Below are 21,446 nucleotides of genomic sequence, written 5' to 3'. Positions count from 1 at the left end.
CTAAAAATCCAGAGGATGTCCCATGCACACGGGCCATGTGGAGGAAGGTGATTAAAGGTGCGCCATCCTCGTATTCTGCCGGCTTGGCCGCGATGTACTACCCAGAAACGGATGCAGGAGAAGGACTAAGATGTACGCCAACTGTGGAGGCAGTCTCTTCCTGGCTTCAGAACTTTGAAGAGAGTCTTGGTACCTCCACATCTCTACGGGCGAGTGCCCTGGATGTTAGGAGCTCCCCAAGAAATCATTTCTCTTCTGTCCCAGTCAGGGGGAAAGGAAAGCCAAGGCGCATGACACGTGGCGAACTCTGGTTCTTCCTGCGCGACCAGGGGGAGGACATGAGGAAGTGGGATGGTCAACCCACCTTTAAGTTGGAAGCACGTGTACATGAATTGCGAGGAAAGACCCCTGCCAACAAGAAGACATCTAAGAAGGTTGTTAATGTAGCTGGTGTAAAACCACAAGGAAGTAACCAGCGATCTCCCAGATACAGAAAGACTGAGATCACCTCCCTTGATCCTGAAGAAGGAACCTCCGGCCTGGCACGGCAAGAGTCAGACAGTGAGTACTCCGACCAAGAACAGGAATAGAGGGCCCCTGCCTCCAGCCAGGAGGAGGAAAGGGATGATCGGGTGTATTGGACAGTGTGGATTCGATGGCCTGGCACATCAAATCCACAGAAGTACCAGGCTTTAATTGACACCGGGGCACAATGTACACTAATGCCGTCAAGTTATAGAGGGGCAGAACCTATCTGGATCTCAGGAGTGACAGGGGCCTGTCAAGAACTATCAGTATTGGAGGCCGAGGTTAGCTTGACTGGGGACAAGTGGGAAAAACATCCCATTGTAACTGGCCCAGAAGCCCCTTGCATCTTGGGCATTGACTATCTCAAGAGGGGATACTTCAAAGACCCAAAAGGATACCGATGGGCTTTTGGTGTGGCCAGTGTGAATACAGAAAAGGTAAAACAGCTGTCTAATCTGCCTGGCCTCTCAGAAGATCCTTTTGTTGTGGGACTGTTGCAAGTTGAAGAACAACAGGTGCCAATTGCTATGAGGACCGTGCACCGACAGCAGTATCGTACAAACCGAGACTCTCTGGCTCCCATCCAAGAATTGATTCGTCAACTGGAGAACCAAGGTGTCATCAGTAAGACACATTCGCCTTTTAATAGCCCAATATGGCCAGTGCGAAAGTCTGACGGAGGGTGGAGGTTAACAGTAGACTATCGTGGCCTGAATGAAGTGACGCCACCACTGAGTGCTGCTGTACCAGATATGTTAGAGCTCCAGTATGAACTGGAGTCAAAGGCAGCCAAGTGGTACGCCACAATTGACATTGCCAATGCATTCTTTTCAATTCCTTTGGCAGAAGAGTGCAGGCCACAGTTTGCTTTCACGTGGAGGGGTGTCCAGTATACCTGGAATCGACTGCCCCAGGGGTGGAAGCACAGCCCCACTATTTGTCATGGACTAATTCAAACTGCACTGGAAAAGGGTGATGCCCCTGAACATCTACAATACATTGATGACATCATTGTGTGGGGCAATGAGGCAGAAGAAGTGTTCAAGAAAGGACAAAGAGTAATTGAGATTCTTCTGAGAGCTGGGTTTGCCATAAAGAAAAGCAAGGTCAAGGGACCAGCACGAGAAATTCAGTTCTTGGGAATAAAATGGCAAGATGGACGCCGTCATGTGCCATTGGATGTTGTCAACAAGATAGCAACTATGTCTCCACCGACCAACAAGAAGGAAACACAAGCTTTCCTAGGACTTGTGGGATTTTGGAGGATGCATATTCCAGGTTACAGTCAGCTTGTGAGCCCTCTCTATCAAGTGACCCGAAAGAAGAACAATTTTCAGTGGGGTCCTGAGCAGCAACAAGCCTTTGAGCACATCAAACAAGAGATAGCTCGAGCGGTAGCTCTTGGGCCTGTTCGGACAGGACCAGCTGTGCAAAATATACTTTACACATCAACTGGGGAGCACGGACTCACATGGAGCCTCTGGCAGAAGATACCAGGTGAAACTCGAGGTCGACCATTAGGATTTTGGAGCCGGGGGTATCGAGGATCAGAAGCCCACTACACTCCAACTGAAAAGGAGATACTGGCAGCATATGAGGGGATTCGAGCTGCTTCAGAAGTTGTTGGTACAGAAGCACAGCTCCTCTTGGCACCACGGCTGCCTGTATTACATTGGATGTTCAAAGGAAACATCCCTTCCACACACCATGCAGCCAGGGCTACCTGGAGTAAATGGGTCGCGTTAATCACGCAACGGGCTCGACTGGGGAAACCCAACCATCCAGGGATCCTGGAAGAGATCATGGACTGGCCAGAAGGTAGAGATTTTGGAGTGCGGCCTGAGGAGGTGGCTCATGCCCAAGAGGCACCGCCATATAACGAGTTACCAGAAGATGAGAGGCGTTACGCTCTCTTTACTGATGGATCCTGTCGTGTGGTAGGAAGCCATCGGAAGTGGAAAGCTGCTGTGTGGAGTCCCACAAGACAAGTCGTTGAGGCCACTGAAGGAGAAGGAGAGTCAAGTCAGTTCGCCGAAGTAAAAGCGATCCAACTTGCCCTAAAGATTGCTGAACGGGAAAAGTGGCCAGTATTATATCTCTACACGGACTCCTGGATGGTGGCTAACGCCCTGTGGGGGTGGCTACAGGAGTGGAAGAAGACCAATTGGCAGCGCAGAGGTAAACCCATCTGGGCTGCTGCATTGTGGCAGGACATCGCTGCCCGAGTGGAAAACGTGGCTCTAAAGGTGCGTCATGTAGATGCTCATGTGCCCAAAAGGCGTGCCACTGAAGAACACCAAAACAATGAGCAAGCAGACAAAGCTGCCAAAATTGAAGTAGCTCGGCTGGACCTGGACTGGGAGCGTAAGGGTGAGCTGTTTGTAGCTCGATGGGCCCATGAAACATCAGGGCCTCTTGGCAGAGATGCAACGTACAGATGGGCTCGTGATCGAGGGGTGGACCTGACCATGGAGGCCATCTCACAGGTCACTCACGAATGTGAAACATGTGCTGCAATCAAGCGAGCCACACGAGCAAAGTCTCCCTGGAACAGAGGGCGATGGCTGAGTTTTCAATACGGTGAGGCCTGGCAGATTGACTATATTGGACCACTGCCACGAACACGCCAAGGCAAGCGCTACATACTCACCATGGTAGAAGCAACTACGGGTTGGCTAGAAACGTACCCTGTAAATCATGCCACTGCCCGAAATACCATCTTGGGTCTTGAAAGGCAAATTTTATGGCGACATGGTACTCCTGAAAGAATCGAGTCAGACAACGGGACCCATTTTCGAAATAATCTTATAAACTCCTGGGCAAAGAAACACGGCATTGAGTGGGTGTATCACATCCCTTATTACCCACAAGCGTCTGGAAAGATTGAAAGATATAATGGACTGTTGAAGACTATGTTGAGAGCATTGGACAATGGGGGATGGAAGCATTGGGATATAAATTCAGCAGAAGCCACTTGGCTAATTAATACCAGAGGATCTGTTAACCGTCCTGGGCCTGCCCAAACAAACCCCCTTCATACTGTGGGAGGAGATAAGGTCCCTGTAGTACACACAGGGAGGTGGCTGGGGAAGGCAGTGTGGATTGCTCCTCCCTTGGGAAAAGGCAAGCCCACTCGTGGGATTGTCTTTGCTCAGGGACCTGGATGTACTTGGTGGGTAATGCGGGAGGATGGGACTACTCAGTGTGTGCCTCAAGAACATTTAACCTTGGGGGGAAAGTAATCTGTGGGATGAGTTGTATGTTGCAGGAAGTGATGGAGGAAGTAGGAACGATGAAGAGTGAACCAGACACGTGCAATGACGACCCAAACCTAGCCGGTGCTGGAGTCCAACGGTCAAGCATACTTCTGTCCTGAGCATCTATCTTGACAGATGGAAGCCAAGACACTGAACATCTGAAGAAGTGAAGAAAGCTTATGGAATAGATAAATGAATATTATGTGGGACCTGGGCATAACGTAAATGGTATGGAATAAGGGGTGGAGACTGTACTGGGTCTGGCTGAACTGGAATCGGTTTTCCCCTACAGCAGCCCTCACGGTGCTGTGGTTTATGCTGGGAGCTGCAGGGTGTTGGCAGCACCCTGGTGTGGTGGCTGCTGCTGAGCGGTGCTTACACAGCACCAAGGCTCTTTCTGATATTTTCCCCAGTGGGACGGGGTGGGCAAGATCTTGGGAGGGGACACAGCCAGGACAGCTGACCCAAACCGACCAAAGGGATATTCCAGACCATATGACGTCTGCTCAGTATAAAAGCTGGGAGAAAGGAGGAAGGGGGTGGGGTCACCCTTGGTCCTCCGAGGCAACTACTACGCGTATTGGAGCCCTGCTTCCTGAGAAGGCCCGACATCGCCTCTTCATGGGAAGTAGAGAATAAATCTGTTTGCTTTTGCTTCCGCGCGCGGACTTTTGCTTTGCTTTGCTTATATTAAAACTGCTTTTGTTTCACCCACAAGGGTTAGTTTATCTTCTTTCCCCTCTTTACCCTGTTGAGAAAACAAAGGGAAGGGGGGGGGGGGGAAGTGATAGAGCGACTTGGTGGATACCTGGCATTTAGCCAGTCAAACCATCACACGCGGCGAGACAGATCGGCCCCTTGCCAGCACGACCACCATGGACACCCGGGCATGCGCGCACGGAGGACCACGGGGTGGCACCTACAACGAGCCCCGTGGAAATGGGTGGACAAACTGGGGGGATGGGGACTATAAAAAAGACAGACTGTGTACTCCTTGAGAGAGGGAAACCAACCAGAAGATGGGAACCAACTAGAAGAGGGGAACCAACTCGGAGCCAGGAACGTGGAGCATCATCGGACCGACAGAACATCGCCGGATCCCCAGTCGTGGTGGCGGTAATTAGTTGCGCCTCTACCGTGTTCTTGCTTAGGGACTCCGACCTTTTCCTTGCTTTTCCTTCATAACCTTATGAACTTTATTTCTATAACAACTAATAAGAGCGATAGGACAAAGTTCATAAGGTTATTCAGCATCTGACCTCGTTTGTGTCTTAATCTCGCTCTCGGGATTTTTTAAGAACCCTCCCCCGATATCGGATCGGGACACCATGTGACAGTGCCGTCCCCATGTCACAGTGCCGTCCCAATGGCACAATGCATTCCCGTGTCACAGTGCCGCCCCAGTTTCACAGTGCTGTCCACATGTGACAGTACCGCCCCCATGACACAGTGCCACCCCAATGTAACAGTGCCACCCCAATGTCACAGTGCCACCCCAATGTCATAGTTCTGTCCTCAAGTCACAGTGCCACCCCCATGTCGCAGTACCGTCCCTATTTCACAGTGCAACCCCACTGTCACAGTGACATCCACATATCACAGACCCACCCCAATGTCACAATGCCACACCCATATCACAGTGCCGTCCCCATGTCACAGTGCCCTCCCCATGTCACACTACCAAGCCAATGTGACAATGTGACCGCCAGGTCACAGTGCCATACCCATATCACCGTGCCACCCCCATCTGACAGTGCCGACCCATTGTCACAGTGCAACTCCTGCAACACCATGTCACAGTGCCGCCCCATGTCACAGTGTCACAGTATAGTCACCGTGTCGCCCCCATGTCACCATGTCACCCTCATGTCACACTGCCATCCCCATGAAATATCACCACCCCATGTCATGGTGCCGTCCCCATGTCACTGGCTGTTCCCATGTCACAGTGCCACACACATGTCACAGTGCCGTTTTCAAGTCACAGTGCCACACACCCATGTCATATTGCCACACTCATGTTGCAGTGCTGTACACATGTCACAGTGCCACACCCATGTCACAGTGCCACACCCATGTCACAGTGCCACACCCATGTCATAATGCCATCTCACTGTTACAGTGACGTCCACATATTACAGTGCCACCCACATGTCACAATGCCGCCCCCATGTCAAAATGCTGCCCCCGTGTCACACTGCCGTCCCCATGTCACAGTGCCACCCTTTGTCACCAACTCGTTGTTGTAGGTGCCACCCCGTGGTCCTCCGTGCGCGCATGCCCGGGTGTCCATGGTGGTCGTGCTGGCGAGGGGCCGATCTGTCTCGCCGCGGTTTCCCCTCCACCCGGCTCACGCGCTCACGCACAGGCGCAGCTCGATAGATGACTGCTGACGTCCTCGTCTAGGGCGGATGTGGTTTTTGTCGGGGACTCTGTGTTTTCTTCAAGATGTGCTCCTTTATGCTGAGTCAGGAAGTGGTCGTCGTGGAGACAGCGATGTTGAGACATACTAAAAGTCCAAAAAGTTCCTTACACCATGTCACAGCAACACCCCATGTCACAGTGTCATCCACATTTCACAGTGCCGTACCCATGTCACAGTGCCACCACAATGTCACAGTGTCACCCCATTGTCACAGTGCCACACCCATGTCACAGTGCCGTCTGGATGTCACAGTGCCGTCCCCATGTCACAGCGACACCCCCATGTCACAGCGACACCCCCATGTCAAACTGCCGTACCCATGTCAAACTGCTGTACCCATGTCACATTGCCACCAGTATATCATAGAGTCACCCCACTGTCACAGTGTCACACCCATGTCAAAATACCACTGTGATGTCACAGTGGAGCCCCCGTGTCACAGTGCCGCCTCCATATCACAGTGCCACTACCATGACATTGTGCCAGCCCCATGTCACACTGCTGTCCCCATGTCACACTGCTGTCCCCATGTCACAGTGCCACCCACATTTCACTATGCCGAACCAATGTCACAGTGCCACCGCCATGTGACAGTGCAATGCCCCTGTCACAGGGACATCCACATGTCACAGTGCCACCCCCATGTCACAATGCAATACGCATGGCACAGTACCGTCCCCATGTCACAGTGCCAAAAGAACGTCACAGAGTCACCCCTCTGTCAGAGTGCCACACCCATGTCACATCGCCCCCCCAATGTCACAGGGCCGTCCCCATATCACAGCGCCACTCCGATGTCACATGGCACCCCATGGCACAGTGCCATCCTCATGTCACAGTGCAACTCCCATGTCACAGTGTCCTGCCCATGTCACAGTGCCCTGCCCATGTCTCGCTGCCACCCCCGATGTCACATTGCCACCCCCATGACACAGTGGCACTGCAATGTCACAGCGAGGCCCCCATGTCACAGTGCCAACCCTATGTCTCAATGCCACCGCCATGTCACAGTGCCGACTCCATGTACCAGTGCCACCACGATGACACAATGCAGCCCCCATGTCACCGGTCCGCCCCCATCTCACAGTGTCGCCCCCATGTCACAGTGCCACCCCCATGTCACAGTGACACAGTGTAAACCTTACCGGGACCGGAGAGCACGTCGCTGTGGCCCTTCCCCGATCCGCAGCCGGTCGGGCTGGAAGTTAAACACAGACCTCGGGCTAAAATAAGAAGAAATTTAATACAACAGAGTGATAAACAATCAGAATAGCAGCAGCGGCAACGATAACAACAATAAACAGCAATAACAGTGAACCAGACAAAAGATGTCACAGTGCCACCCCCATGTCACAGTGCCGACGACATGTCACAGAGCCATCCCCATTTCACACTAAAGTCATGGTGCCGCCTCCATCTCACCGTGCCGCCCCCATGTCACAGTGCCGTTTTCAAGTCACAGTGCCACACCCATGTCGTATTGCCACACTCATGTCACAGTGCCACACCCATGTCACAGTGCCACCCACATATCACAGTGCCATCTCCATGTCACAGTTCCGTCCCCATGTCATAATGCCATCTGTTACAGTGACGTCCACATATTACAGTGCCACCCACATGTCACACTGCCGTCCCCATGTCACAGTGCCACCCTATGTCACCATGCCGCCCTTATGTCACAGTGCTGTCCCCATGTCACAGTGCCACCGGCATGTCACACTACCATCCTCATGTCACAGTACCGCCCCATGGCACAGTGCGACCACAATGTCACAGTGCTGTCCCCGTATCACAGTTCCGCGCCCATGTCACAGTGCCACCACAATGTCACAGTCCACTTCCCATGTCACAGCGCCGTCGCCAAGTCACAGTGCCACTCCCAAGTCACAGTGACGCTCCCATGTCACAGTGACGCTCCCATGTCACACTGCCGTCTCCATGTCACAATGCAGCCCCTATGTCACAGTGCCGTCTCCATGTCACAGTGCCGCGCCCATGTCAGGGTGACACACCCATGTCACAGTGCCACACCCATGTCACTGTGCCATTCCTATGTCACACTGCCAAACCAATGTGACAATGCCACCGCCAGGTCACAGTGCCACACCCATGTCACACAGTCACCTCCATCTCACAGTGCCGCCCCACTGTCACAGTGCAGGCCCCTGGTCAATATGCCACCCCCATGCCAAACTGCCACCCCAATGTCACACTGCTATCCCTATGTCCCAGTGCCATCCCCATGTCACAGTGCGACAACAATGTCACAATGCCACCGCCATGTCACAATACCAACCCCATGTCACAATGCCACCACCATATAACAGTGCCGGCCCCATGTTACAGTGCAACCCACATGTCACAGTGCCACCCCCTTGTAACAGTTCCGACCCATACCACGGCGCCGTCCCCACGTCAGAATGCTGTCCCCATGTCACAATGCCAAACCCATGTCACAGTGCTGTACCTATGTCACAGTGCCACCCACATGTCACAGTGCCATCTCCATGTCAGAGTGCCATCCCCATGTCACAGTGCCGACCCAACGTCACTGTACCATCCTCATGTCACAGTGCGACCACAAAGTCACAGTGCCACCGCCATGCAACACTGCCGCCCCCGTGTCACAGTGCCGCCCCCATGTCACAGTGCCATCCCCATTTCACAGTACAATCCCCATGTCACAGTGCCACCCCCATGTCACAGTGCTGTCCCAGGCCACAGTGCCATCCCCATATCACAATGCCACCGCCAGGGCACAGTGCCACACCCATGTCACAGTGCCACCTGAATGTCAAAGTGCCACCCCAATGTCACAATGCAGCCCCCATGTCACAGTGCCGTCCCCATGTCACAGTGCCGTCCCCATGTCACAATGCCGCGCCCATGTCACAATGCCGCGCCCATGTCACAATGCCGTGCCCATGTCACAGTGATATCCCCATGTAACAGTGCTGCCTCCATGTCACAGCCCACCAACGTGTCACACTGCTTTCCCCATGTCACAGTGGAATTCTAATGACCCAGTGTCATCCCCATGTCACATTGCCATCCCCATGTCACAGTGCTGTCCCCACGTAATAGTGCAGTCCCCATGTCACAGTGCCACATCCATGTCACAGTGCCAACCCACTGTCACGGTGACGTCCACATATCACAGTGCCACCCCCATGTGACAATGCCACCCCCATGTCACAGTGCCATCCCCATATCACAGTGCCACCTCCAGGTCACTCTAACACCCCCATGTCAAACTGCCATCCCCATGTAACAGTGCCAAAACCATGTCACAGTGCCACCCACATGTCACAGTGCCATATCCATGTCACAGTGCCGCACCCATGTCACAGTGCCCTGCCCATGTCACAGTGACACCCATATGTCACAGTGCCTTCTCCATGTAACAGTGCCGTCCCAATGTCATAGTGCCATCCACATGTCACAGTTCCGTCACCATGTCACAGTGCCACTACCACATTACAGAGCCATCCCCATGTCACAGTGCCACCACCATGTCACAATGCAGCCCCCATGTCACAGTGCCGTCCCAATGTCACAGTTTCGTCCCCGTGTCAGTGCCGCCCCCATGTCACTGTGCCATTCCCTTGTCACACTACCAAGCCATTGTGACAATGCCGCCGCCAGGTCTCAGTGCCACACCCATGTCACAGAGCCACCCCCAGCTCAGAGTGCCGCCCCACTGTCACAGTGCAGGCTCCTTGTCAATATGCCACCCCCATGTCAAAGTGCCACCACGATGACACACCGCTATCCCTATGTCCCAGTGCCATCCCCTTGTCACAATGCCACTGCCATGTTACAGTGGTACCCCCATGTTACAGTGCCGTCCCCATGTCACAGTGCCACCGCCGTATCATAGTGACGCTGCCATGTGATAGTACCATCCACATGTCACAGTGCCGCCCCCGTGACACACTGCCATCCCAATGTCACAGTGCCGTACCCATGTCACAGTGCCACCGCCATATTACAGTGACACCCCCACATCACAGAGCCACCCCCATGTCACAGTGCCGTCCCCATGTCACAGTGCCACTCCCATGTCACAGTGATACCCCCATGTCACAGTGGATTTTTAATGACCCAGTGCTGTCCCCATGTCACAGTACCATCCCCATATCACAGTGCCACCCTATGTCACCGTGCCGTCCCCATGTCACAGTGCCACCCCCATGTCACAGTGCCACAAAAATGTCAGAACGCCGCCATCATGTCAAAGCAGTACCCCCATGTGACAGTGCTGCCCCCATTTCACCCTGCTGTCCCTATGTCACAGTGCGGCCACCATGTCATAATATGACTGCCATGTCACAGTGCCAACCCAATGTTACAATGCCACCCCCACATCACAGTGCCGCCCACATGTCACTGTGCCCTCCCCATGTCACAGTGCCATCCCAATGTCACCGTGCCGCCCCTATGTCACAGAGTTACCCCCACGTCACAGTGCCATCCTCGTGCCTCAGTGCCCCTCCCGTTCCACAGAGCCGCCCTACGTCACAATGCCACCCCCATTTCAATGTACCTTCCCCGTGTCAGAATGGCAGCCATGTCACCGTGCCATGTCAATGTCACAGTGCCATCCCCATGTCACTGTGTCACCCCATGTCACTGTGCCACCCCAAATGTCTCAGTGTGAAGTGCTAAGGTTTGGACTACCAGCCCAAACCAGAGTTGACCTATAGATGAATCCTGTATATTTTATACCTGAAACCATTGCGCTAGTAGGTGTTGTACTCAGTTATAACAACGCACTTATGCTGGTGTAAAAAGTGATAAAGCAAGGAAGTACTGAAGCCTGAACAACAGGCCCCAAGCCGAAGCTGCTAACTTAGCGTGTAGTCATGAACACAGTATGTAAACTCGCTAGTGAGAGACGCAGCTTAGACAGAATATAGTCAGGAGTGAGGGGAGAATGTTTCCAATTTTCCTTTCTCAGCCTTCTGCAAGGCTGAGAACCCAGGTATCTGGCCTTGTTAAAAACTCCCTTGGTTTCCCCCCCTGAGCCCTGGCCAGGCTTTGGGTGGAATCCAACAGGAGGATGAAACCAGAAATTTCCCGCTCAGAACAGAGGTGCCAGCTGTTCTGGCCTGTCGATCTCTGGTATCTAAGGGTCGGCCCGTTTGCAGCGACTCTGGCAGCCTCAGCTACGGGTGGAGGCACCGCGTAGGATTTCCCCCTTGCCGGGACAGGCTCTGCAAACCCTCGCTGTGACCGGGGCTGCCCAGCCACTGCGGGGCTGGGGGATGGTAACGTGTGCAAGGGGTGATGTGTTTTTCTTAATCTTCATTCTCTCTCTCGTGTAGTAATGATTTAATGCATTACCCTGTTTTTTCCTGTTTGCTGCTTTAAGTGCACTATTCTGCTTTTTCTCACTGCGTGTTTTCTGTATTACACTGTTACATTGGTTATCGCCAGTAAAATACGCCTGCTCTTTTCACCCTGGTGTCTGGGTTGAATTGGTATCCGTAATCAGCAGAACAATGCCCAAGTGGAAACCAGCAAGGAGTGGTGTCTCTCCAGGGTCCACACTGGGACCGATGCAGTTTCATATCGATGGAATGGATAGTGGCGTCGAGTGCGCCCTCAGCCAGGTGGCAGGTGACACCTGCTACCACAGGACTATTTTTTAGCCCATTTACATTTACCCATCGCTTTGAAGCTCCCCAAGGGTCGGCTGGTGGTTCTTGCTCTGTGTAGGCACTATTTTCGGTGATACACTGTTTTAAACGGGTAAAGCACAGCAGAACACACTATTTACAACCTGCTGAGAATCATCCCCCAGGCACAGCAGGAACAAGGGCAAAGCTTGTCTATTTACAATGTGTTTGACTTACAGCACTGTTAAACATTCACCACCACCAGACATTTCACTAGACTGAAGGCTGACAGCAGTGTACCCGGACAGACCTTTCTGGATGCTCCTGGGTAGAAATCCTAAAGACTTTCTTTGGGCTTCCATCCTTAAAGAGCTACAAAAAGCTTTTTAAATGAAGTAGAACAAATAAAAAAATCAAACAAAACCCAAGAGGTAAATCTCCGAGACACTAGTGAGGAACAAAAAGTCTCCCATTAAGTCCGCTACCCTTCACAAAACAGACAAAAGAGATTCTTGCCAAGAAACCGCGGATGGAAGATAACCCTGATAACTGCAGCACAAGTGACCAACGTGGAAACGGCAGCACCGACCCTTCTCCTGCTCTTCCTATGAGCTCCTCACCAGTTACATGAAGCGGCAAAACCAAGGATGACTGAACAGATCTGGGCAGAAGTTTGCCCCCCAATTCAAAACAATCAAGAAGTCTATTTGAAATATGGATTCACATCCACTATCATGGGTGATGAACCTCGCCCTAAGCACACGGTTGTGCTTTGAGACAGGAGCTAAGGACAGTCTGAAGTCACTGCCACAAGCAGACATTCAAAACCAAAGCATACAGAAAACACAAACAAACCTCTACCATTTTTTCAGCCATGTCTCAAGTCCCACAACACTCAACACAGGACCCTTGTCCTCCTGTGCGGCCGGTGTCTTCCCATGGCTCTTCCCCAAGGCAGGAGAAATGACCATCTATTTGGAAGTCTGCACAAATTCAGAAGTACACTCAGCTCTCCGACAGGCATTACCTGTGGGCCAGAAGTCCTCCCGCAGCCCAGAAGCGACCATTCATCATCTGGCAGTCATTCTGCATGAACTTATCTAAAACAGTCCAATGCTCACCAGAAAGGAGTTGGACCACAGCAGAAGTGACACTGGCCAACCTGGACAGGTGTATTAGACCAGAAATGGTGGTTACAAGACAAAAAATGCAAAATAAACCACCAGGAGAGAAAAAAAAAAGCCAAACAACTAGAAGACACACCATGCACAAACCAGAGGCCCCTATCCAAACCCTAAAAAGAAAATAATCTACACTAGGACTCTCCAAAAACCACCCAGAACATAAGCTAAGGCAAGAGACCCCCAAACAACCGAGGAATCCAGGACCAAAAAGCCTAGATTTTGTCCCTAAAAATAACACAATTTAACGCTATCCCACCTACACTCTGGCATCCCATAACCCTAATACCCCATAACCCTAGCTCTCTATAAGCCTACAACCCCATAACCCTCTGTGTTGGTTTAGGCCCTGCCGGGACCGGAGACCACGTGGCTGTTGTCCCTCCCCCACCCTCGGGCACAAGTAGGGCACAAACCCCAGGTTAAAAGAAGAAGAAGAAGTTTAATACAACAGTGTAATAAGCAATCTGAACAACAACAGTAGCAATGATAACAACGATAAACAGTAATAACAGAAAACAAAAGATATACAGAGAAATACCGCAAGGATATAGCTTTTCTGCGACCAAAGCCACAAAGGAAAAAGTTCCCGAGCTGCCGCGTGGACCTGAGGTCAGCATGGTATGAATAACCCGGCTGGAGATCCCTTCCCCCTCTCTGCTGGGGAAACTTAACCCTATCCTACCTGAACCAGGACACCCTAGCACCCAGTAACACTAGCTCTCCCTAAAACTGGTGTGCGATAACCCTGGAAAACCGTTACGCCGGCACTGTACAACCCCAGCACCCAACTACCGCGAAGTCCCCACAATAAAGGCAATCAGCAGCTGCTATCCCTGAGCAGCCAAGAAGCCCTGTTTTCACTGGGTGGGGACACCTGCCCCAGGCGTCACCACTGGCGGAGGCCAGTCGGGTGTCACCACCGGGGTCTGACAGCTTCTGGCCAGCAGACCCACTGCCGGTGTCCCTGCTCACCCAGCCGGGACGCTGCTATTGAGCCTGTTTGTCTCATGACACGGCTCACCCGTGATACGCGAGCGCACAAGGCAAAGACAACCACCCTTTGCGGGGGAATGTGACCAGCGCAGCATCTACCCTCACGGCTACAGAGCTCAGCGGGCAACAGCTTTCCTCTACAAGTGTGCAAGATTCACAGTACTTGCACATTTCCGCATCAGGAGAAAACCACCTGGGCCAAAAAGCTTTTTGCTGAAGCAAAGGATGGAAAAAAGACACTTCCTATAATAGCCAATATCCTGATAGAGACAACTTTTGTTTTCAGAAAGAAGTTTCACTCTGCACCCAGGCAAAAGTCAGCTGAAACTGGTACCTGCTGGCCTTCTGTCTGTCGTTCCTCCGACTGAAAAATCGCAATGATGAACAAGGCAGCCTGCTGAGTTCCTAAGCAGACCAATCCTAACGAAGTAGGGCATTCCCAAATAGGGAGATAGCTGTAAACTTCATTCATAGTAAAAGCTGTGGAGAAAGTCACAAACCATCTCCCACTCTGCAAGTCAAATTCTTGACTATTTTCTCACTACTGCTGATTTAACTGTAAATTGCTTCACAATAATACTTTGAATTCTTAACTTTTTATACCAGTAAGTTCTTGGTGCCATAAGAGAAACATTGTACTGAGAAGGCACCAGAAACATACAGCAATGTTTTCATATTGACATTTTGCCTTCCCTTAGATGAGGTTATTTTGTAATTTGAAACCTTAGTGGAAAGATTTCTGCTTTTATCCTGATCAGATGTTTAAGTGCCAGCCCTCTGCTACAGCTGCAGCAGAAGTATTCAAGCAGTTTCAGCACCAAATTAAACTTTCACTTTCCAATTAGCTGTTATTTTTTTTCCCATCCTCTTAATTTTTATATTTAAACAAACAGCTGAAGTATTTGCTTACTTGGGGAAAAACAGTGCTCTCCTTCCCCCGTTGCGATAAGCTACTGATCTGAAGGGCAGGAGGCTGAGACCCCCAAGAAGATATTTAGAAGAGTGGGAAGAATTTGAGAGTCATAAGTTGGATGTTCTTTGGCTGGTCAAAACTGAGGAGGGGGAAGAAGACCTACAGGGAGCTCAAGGGAAGCACAAGAGAGCATCTGGGAGCCAACAGTGTGATGGGGGCATAAGGCAGCTGCACTGCCGTGTGTCAGGCACAGTGTTTTCAAGAACTGTAGAGGAGAGTTAATGCCCCTGACAAGAGCGCAGCTTGTCTGACGTGGTGGCCCTGCGGGTCCTTCACATCCCAGAAAGATGAACTGTCCCTGGGAGAACTGGCGAGGAGAGCTGTGGGGATCACTGGGAGGTGGGAGGTGGTCATGCGTGATGACGTCAGGAGTGCGGGATTGGCTCGGGACAGGAAAGCAAGTGGGAGAAGAGTGGGGTGACTCCTGTAAATGCAGAAGAGGGAAATAACACTGAGGGAGAAGAGTTAGTAAGCTAGAAGGGTGTGAGCACCAGAAAAAATGTGTGCTGCCTGGCCCTGAGTAACTTTAAGCTGCAAACTGGAAGAAAACTCTTTAATGCTTAGAAGATTTGGGTTCTGCAACAGCCTTCCAAGGGAAATAAAGAAAGGGGGAAGCAACCAGCCAACCCCTTATGGCTTACTACGGAGCTCAGTAATCTTTTGATGGGCCTGGAGATCTCTTCCAATCTGCAGGCACTGCCTTTCAAGACACGTGTTCCCTCTTCACTTTTTGTTTTTTGAAACACCGGAACGTTGCTGATCAAGTGTTTTGGTGGGAAAAGGTGATATGCTGACAGGATTGTTTCACTTGTGAATGGCGCTTAGGTACCAGTTCAGGTAATGTGGTTTCATATAGCAAGAATTATACTTTGTAAACAGTTAACAAGTATGGGAAGGACTTTACCATGTTTGAACTCTTCTACCATTACCGCTCGTGTTGATGCAGATCCCTTGTGTGTAGAGTTCTGCTGTGGAGAGCCTGGGGCGAGGATCCACATTACACGGGATCGGTCTGAGGGGTTCACCTGGGATGTTAAAACAATGGTGCTTAGCATCAACTTAGGTTGGAAAAAAGTTTAAAGGCTTCTGAATTCAATCTTTACATGCCCTAGGGTCCTATAGTGGTAAATTAAGATTGCTGTCTTTTGGTTGTTTCAGCAATACAGGATTTGGCCATTCCCCATGTTAGAAAAGCCAGCAACTGTCCATCTAAAACTCTGCCATGTAATTCAGGGTAGGACTGAATGTTGTCAACGCAAATCTTATATGAAGAACTACCTCTAGAACTGTTACTTCTTTCTGAAAATTAAAATAAACAATAGCTCTTACCATTTTGAAAAAACAAAACAAAACAAACCAAACCAAGAACTTGTTCACAAGAGCAGAAGCCAAAGCATTTGGATAGAGCAGACATGTTCTTGCTATCAGCATTGTCCAGGAAACCCCACCAAGAAATCCCAGCAGGTTGGAGTAAATGCCATGTCCTAGAGCGGATACGCTGCCGTTAGCCTGCAGTCTTTCCATACCCAAGGATATTCCTTCAAATCTGCAGCACCAACTTCACAATCTACAGAATACTCAGTACACTTCAGCCTCAAAGTCAGTTGTTACTGCAGTGCAATGAAGCCAAAACTGTTGGTCCTTAACAGTGATGAGAAAAAGAATCCTTACCACACCACTTCCCAAAACACTGCTACTCTGAAATTTGCCTACACTGCTACAGCTACTGCTTCACTCCAACTTCCCTTAAGAAAAAAAATGCCACCATGCTTCTAGCACTTGCTTTAGCCACATGCACAAACAGTACTTTCTTATTCCTTATGGATCAAGCTTTTATACTTAACTTGGCTTTTGTATCACCTGACGTCAGGTTCCTGATAAGCAATAAAGCACCTTGTGTTGTAGGCACTCCCCTCTTCTCCTCATTCTACCCCCATTAAAAACCACACCCACTCTACTCCGTGGACAGACTTTGAATCTAAACTAAAAACCAGGGTTTTGTTTGAAAACTGTCACTGAAATGGCTATCCAAAGCTGAAGTACTTCAGACGGTCTTATTTTTTCAGTGTGAGGTGCCTCTGAGAAGCTTAAAGATTATGAACAATCACCTTACGTTTTGCCCACTGTTTAATTGCACGGCGCATGAGCCAGAAGTTCTCTTCACTTGGCACTAGATGTAGCATTTCATTGGCAACTCTAAGAAAAAAGTTAAGTACAGAAGTTCCTAGTAACAGGTACAGATCTGTCTGATGCTATGCTGGATCAGTACCTTACAATTTATTATTCAAATCTATGAAATCAAGTTTGGATCATTCACTTTGTAGTACGTTAAAAATTACAGATTACACCTCTCATTCAGTATCCCTTCAGGTAACTGGTGCCCTCCACAGCTTTGTCATTATTTATAGACTCTCCCCAACCATTTTTAATAAGGCCTTTCTAGAGGATTCTGAAAGCCAGGTTTCTTTCAACAGCCAGGAACAATTAAACCAGTCACTATTAAACAGTGAACAAGTTAGGCTTCAGGTAGTTTAAATATCTTTTTGGGTTTTTTTATGAAGTATCACACATTCTTCTCTATCAAGTGCTCTACCTATTCATCTGAAGCAGCTTCTGTGGCAAGCTGAAACAATGCACGCACGCCGATCAAGGAAACGTGAAATACAGGTCTATCTCAACAGACAACTCCTTGAAACATCTAAATTTAAGACCACTCACCACCTCCTCAGATCTCAAGTACACAGGAGATCAGTTTATGCACCTTGTACAGAAACTTGAGATGTGGAATGCGCATTCTAGACCAATTTCAGTAACGCTTTCTTTTTAAAGACGTGTAAATACGTTCACCATTTAAGGTCCGTACACATCTCATATCCAGGCTTCTCAGATGCCAGTCATCTCTGAGATCAAGATTAATCAGAAACAGTTTGCACAGACGGTCTTGCAAGCACCCGATCAATCTTAAGAGGAAAAAAAGTGTCAACCGTGAGTTAGAATGCTGCACTCTTTGTGAACAGCACGCTAGTGGGGAACAGTTAGTCAAGTCTAAAAAAAGTGGTTAACATTTGTATTTAGAACTATACGACTATAGATACATCTCCCAAGAGATTTATTTGCCAAAAAACCTCAAGAAAATTGCTAGAAGTCCCATAATTTATTTACAAAACCTTCATTGTATCCCCCCTTTCTTTTTAAGCTAGGTAAAAGAAGGGGTTTTTTATATTGAAGATTACTCTAAACTTAGAATTTCCATTAAAAGGGAACTTAAAATTAATCATAGAATAAAGACGTAAGTTCAATCACCTCAGCTGTACTTCAGCAAAGGAGAGAGCATTTTCTCAGTGCAGCAAGCCCTTTTGATCCTGAAGCATCTGCTTCTTGAGGCAAGAAAGTTATTCTGTGAATGTCTGCACCAGACAAAGGCCAGAAGAAAGTCACAGAATAAGTGTCTTCATGAGAGTGATACCAAGCAGTAACTTGCTTAGGTACTACAACACGCAGGTCTCCATTCACTGTACAAGATGTGTTCAAGAAACAAGGATTCCTGCAGCTGACAAACCCAGGCAGGAGTCAAATGAGTATTTTCATTTTCCAGATTGCTTGTCTCACGGCCACTTCATTTTTGATTTGCAGCAAAGCATTTAGTCTGCTGACATGATTCACACAGTGAACTACACCACACTCATCCCTCTGTAGAAATCCAGCTTGTCAGAGCTGGGAGGAGTTAGCAAGGACACTGCCTTTGCTCCCACTCTGAACAGTCCTTGTGAGGTAAGTGCTGTTCAAGCAAGCTACCCTGCTCTACATCGCAGGTTTAGAAAGGGGTGTCCCGGATGGTCCCACGCCTGCCAGGCTTCCTGGGGGCTTATTTTCCTATAAGCTCCCATTTTACTGCAGCGTCTTCTCCTGGGACAGGCTGTGGTCAGGCCGTTCAATCACAGTTTCCTAAATACACTCTAAGGTACAAATAACCTCGTGAAATAGCATGGTCACAGCTCCCTGGAGAAGTTATCCTATTCCAAAGGAAGAAAAAAAATATTTCACACTTAAAGAAAAAAAAGCAAAACACTTACCTCAACACCATCAAACTTGACAACTGGTACATATGCATCTTCAACTGGCTGTAAAGGAACAAATAACTGTGTAAGAAAACATTTTTTGCTACTTTCATGTTCTTCCTAAACTGTGATAAACTACAGAATTTACACTGCTAAACTACTCAGTATCAACACCGAGCTGCTTCTGAACCAAAAAAAATGTTAGTAAGCTGCAAGCAGTATGGCCAGTCTAATACTGGCTTTAAAAAGTGACTTAGCCAAGAGATTCCGAGGCTGATCCTGTGCTGTAATGAACCAGCAGTGCACAATGAGCCACCAGTGCCAGTGCTGGTAAGGTACTTCCCTTGGCAGTGAGGGAGAAAAGAGATTGCTGTAGCTATCTTACTGCTGGTTAACATCCAGAGAAATCTAAAAAGTTCTGTCCACATTTGACAGCATGCCCTAGCCTTCCTTATTTTGATTTTCTACTGTGCCTGAGGTGCTGTCAGGTACCTTATGGGACAGTTTTCAGTGCTGCAGACCCTTGTCAGAACTGTGCCGCAGCCCGCTGAGAGCCTGTTCTCAGGTGACAAGTCATTTCAGCAAAGGCTCATTTGCTGTGCACATGAAGTCTTTCAAAGTGCCAGCACAAGGAAGACCAGGCTAAGAGAAACACTTCTCGGGAGTTCAGTTTCACACACAAGGTGTGCAACAGATGCACCTGAGGGTGATTTTACAAAGCAGTTTGTACGTTCACAGCGCAGCCCCTACTCACTCGATGTCAAGCTGACAGCGTGCGGCCCTTCCGCAACGTCTTGGGCTGAGCGGCCAGAGGAACGTGACCAGGGGAGAAGGAATTAGAGGTTCTAAAGAACATCCAGAGGGGACACCATGGCAAAGGCGCTGACAGAAGCCCTTCCACATCACCTTCAGCTTCCTTAGTTTTCAGTCTGCCCCTTCCTCTTCCTGCCCCTTACTAGACCTAAGATTAAAGCAAGGCTCCTAGGGACAACCTTGCTTTCTGATACAGTTGACTCATTCTCAAACCATGGGCAGGGAAGAAGTGTACCACAAAGATCCTTATGTGACATACAGTCACTGGGGAAAGGAACCAAAAGCTTGACTTCTCACACTGCAGGAAACACTATTTTAGAAGGTGCTCAGAAACAATGGCTTCTAAATTTTGGCTTGTAAGACAGCCACTACCAGTATGAGTCTTTAACATGAATATTCTTTTTGTAGAAGTTGCACAATTGTCAATGAGAGAGCTCAGTCGCTCTTAAGATTTTTTATTTCCTCCTGATGTTTTAGTTTTTCAAAGAATGACTAAAAAGAATCTGATCTTTCTACATGCCTAGGAGCAACAGAAACAGCATCTTTGTCAGCACCTGCAAAGAGATTCCATTTCTTCTGTTATTGCTGGAAGTCACTTTCAAACATTAGAACTATCACCAGACAATGAAAGTTCCACCTTTAGTGTGTACTCCGAGCCAGTAAGATCCAAATGTAAATATTTTGCCGCCAACTTTTGCTACTGCTGAAGGGGGGAGACTCTGTGGGTAGAAGAGAAAGAGTTTACTTTAGAAGGTAAGATACACATTGATCTATGTGCAAGTTCAGGCAGCATACAAGTTTTTTAAAAGACTACAACCGCCTCCATAAACAATGTATTCTCACTCCCTGCTGAACTGTTAGTCTAATAGACTGCTACTGTTTTTCTGAAATGAGTGCCTGCCACTCAAAAAAAAAAAAAAAAAAAAGACTAACGTAGCAGTCCTTTCATTAATTCACAGAAATGAAGACCCATTATTAGTCTTCCCCACAGCAGACACACATAAATTAACACAATCAAAGAGCTATACAAAGGGCAAATCTAGGGTAATCACTTCAAACTAGACTGGGTGCTGCAGGCTGTTTGGGGCAAGATTAGTGCCACTGACCATCTGTCTCACCCCACAATACGCTGTTTCAGCTTTGTTAACTGCTACAAGTCAGCGGATAGAGCCACTTCACACATCTATCCAGTGCCCCGAAGATTTCAAGATCTTGAGTTGAAGTATCTTTTATACCCTATTTCAATGGCAGTTACTACAGCCCCACTCAATACTTAAGAAGTTAAAAGTTGGACTTCAATATCAATCCTAGTCGTATTGCCTTTGAAAGAAATAAAAAGGCTTCAGCTGTTTGATAAGAACATATAAAAAGAAACCCTTACCTTGCTCTCACCAAGTTTCTGAAATCTATTCATTGACTAAATTATTCAGTTTACCAAGAACCACCAGCTTGTAAAGAAAACTCATGTTAAGCTTGCCCTAAAAACCCAAGAGGTTAAGAAATGTGACAGCCTTGTTATACCTGTGATTCAGTTCTCCATCTTTCAATACCCCAGATGGCTTCATTGCTTCAACTAGCTTCTGAATATGGA

At 49.0% G+C, this 21,446-nt stretch overlaps 1 long non-coding RNA gene across 1 annotated transcript; it reads right to left on the bottom strand.

The window, feature by feature from the left end:
* Window positions 1–6,235: 6,235 nt before the first annotated feature.
* LOC141963863 (uncharacterized) lies at window positions 6,236–21,187 on the bottom strand. The gene is made up of 3 exons (XR_012634222.1): window positions 20,410–21,187; window positions 19,058–19,105; window positions 6,236–6,294 (listed from the first exon to the last, which is right to left on the bottom strand). It is a non-coding gene; the product is annotated as an uncharacterized LOC141963863 (long non-coding RNA).
* Between the last annotated feature and the right edge of the window lie 259 nt (window positions 21,188–21,446).

This window comes from Athene noctua, chromosome 9, assembly GCF_965140245.1.
Source record: "Athene noctua chromosome 9, bAthNoc1.hap1.1, whole genome shotgun sequence".
Lineage (NCBI taxonomy): Eukaryota > Metazoa > Chordata > Aves > Strigiformes > Strigidae > Athene > Athene noctua.
Note: the sequence above shows the minus strand (reverse complement) of the source record. Positions and strands in the feature narration are given on the sequence as shown.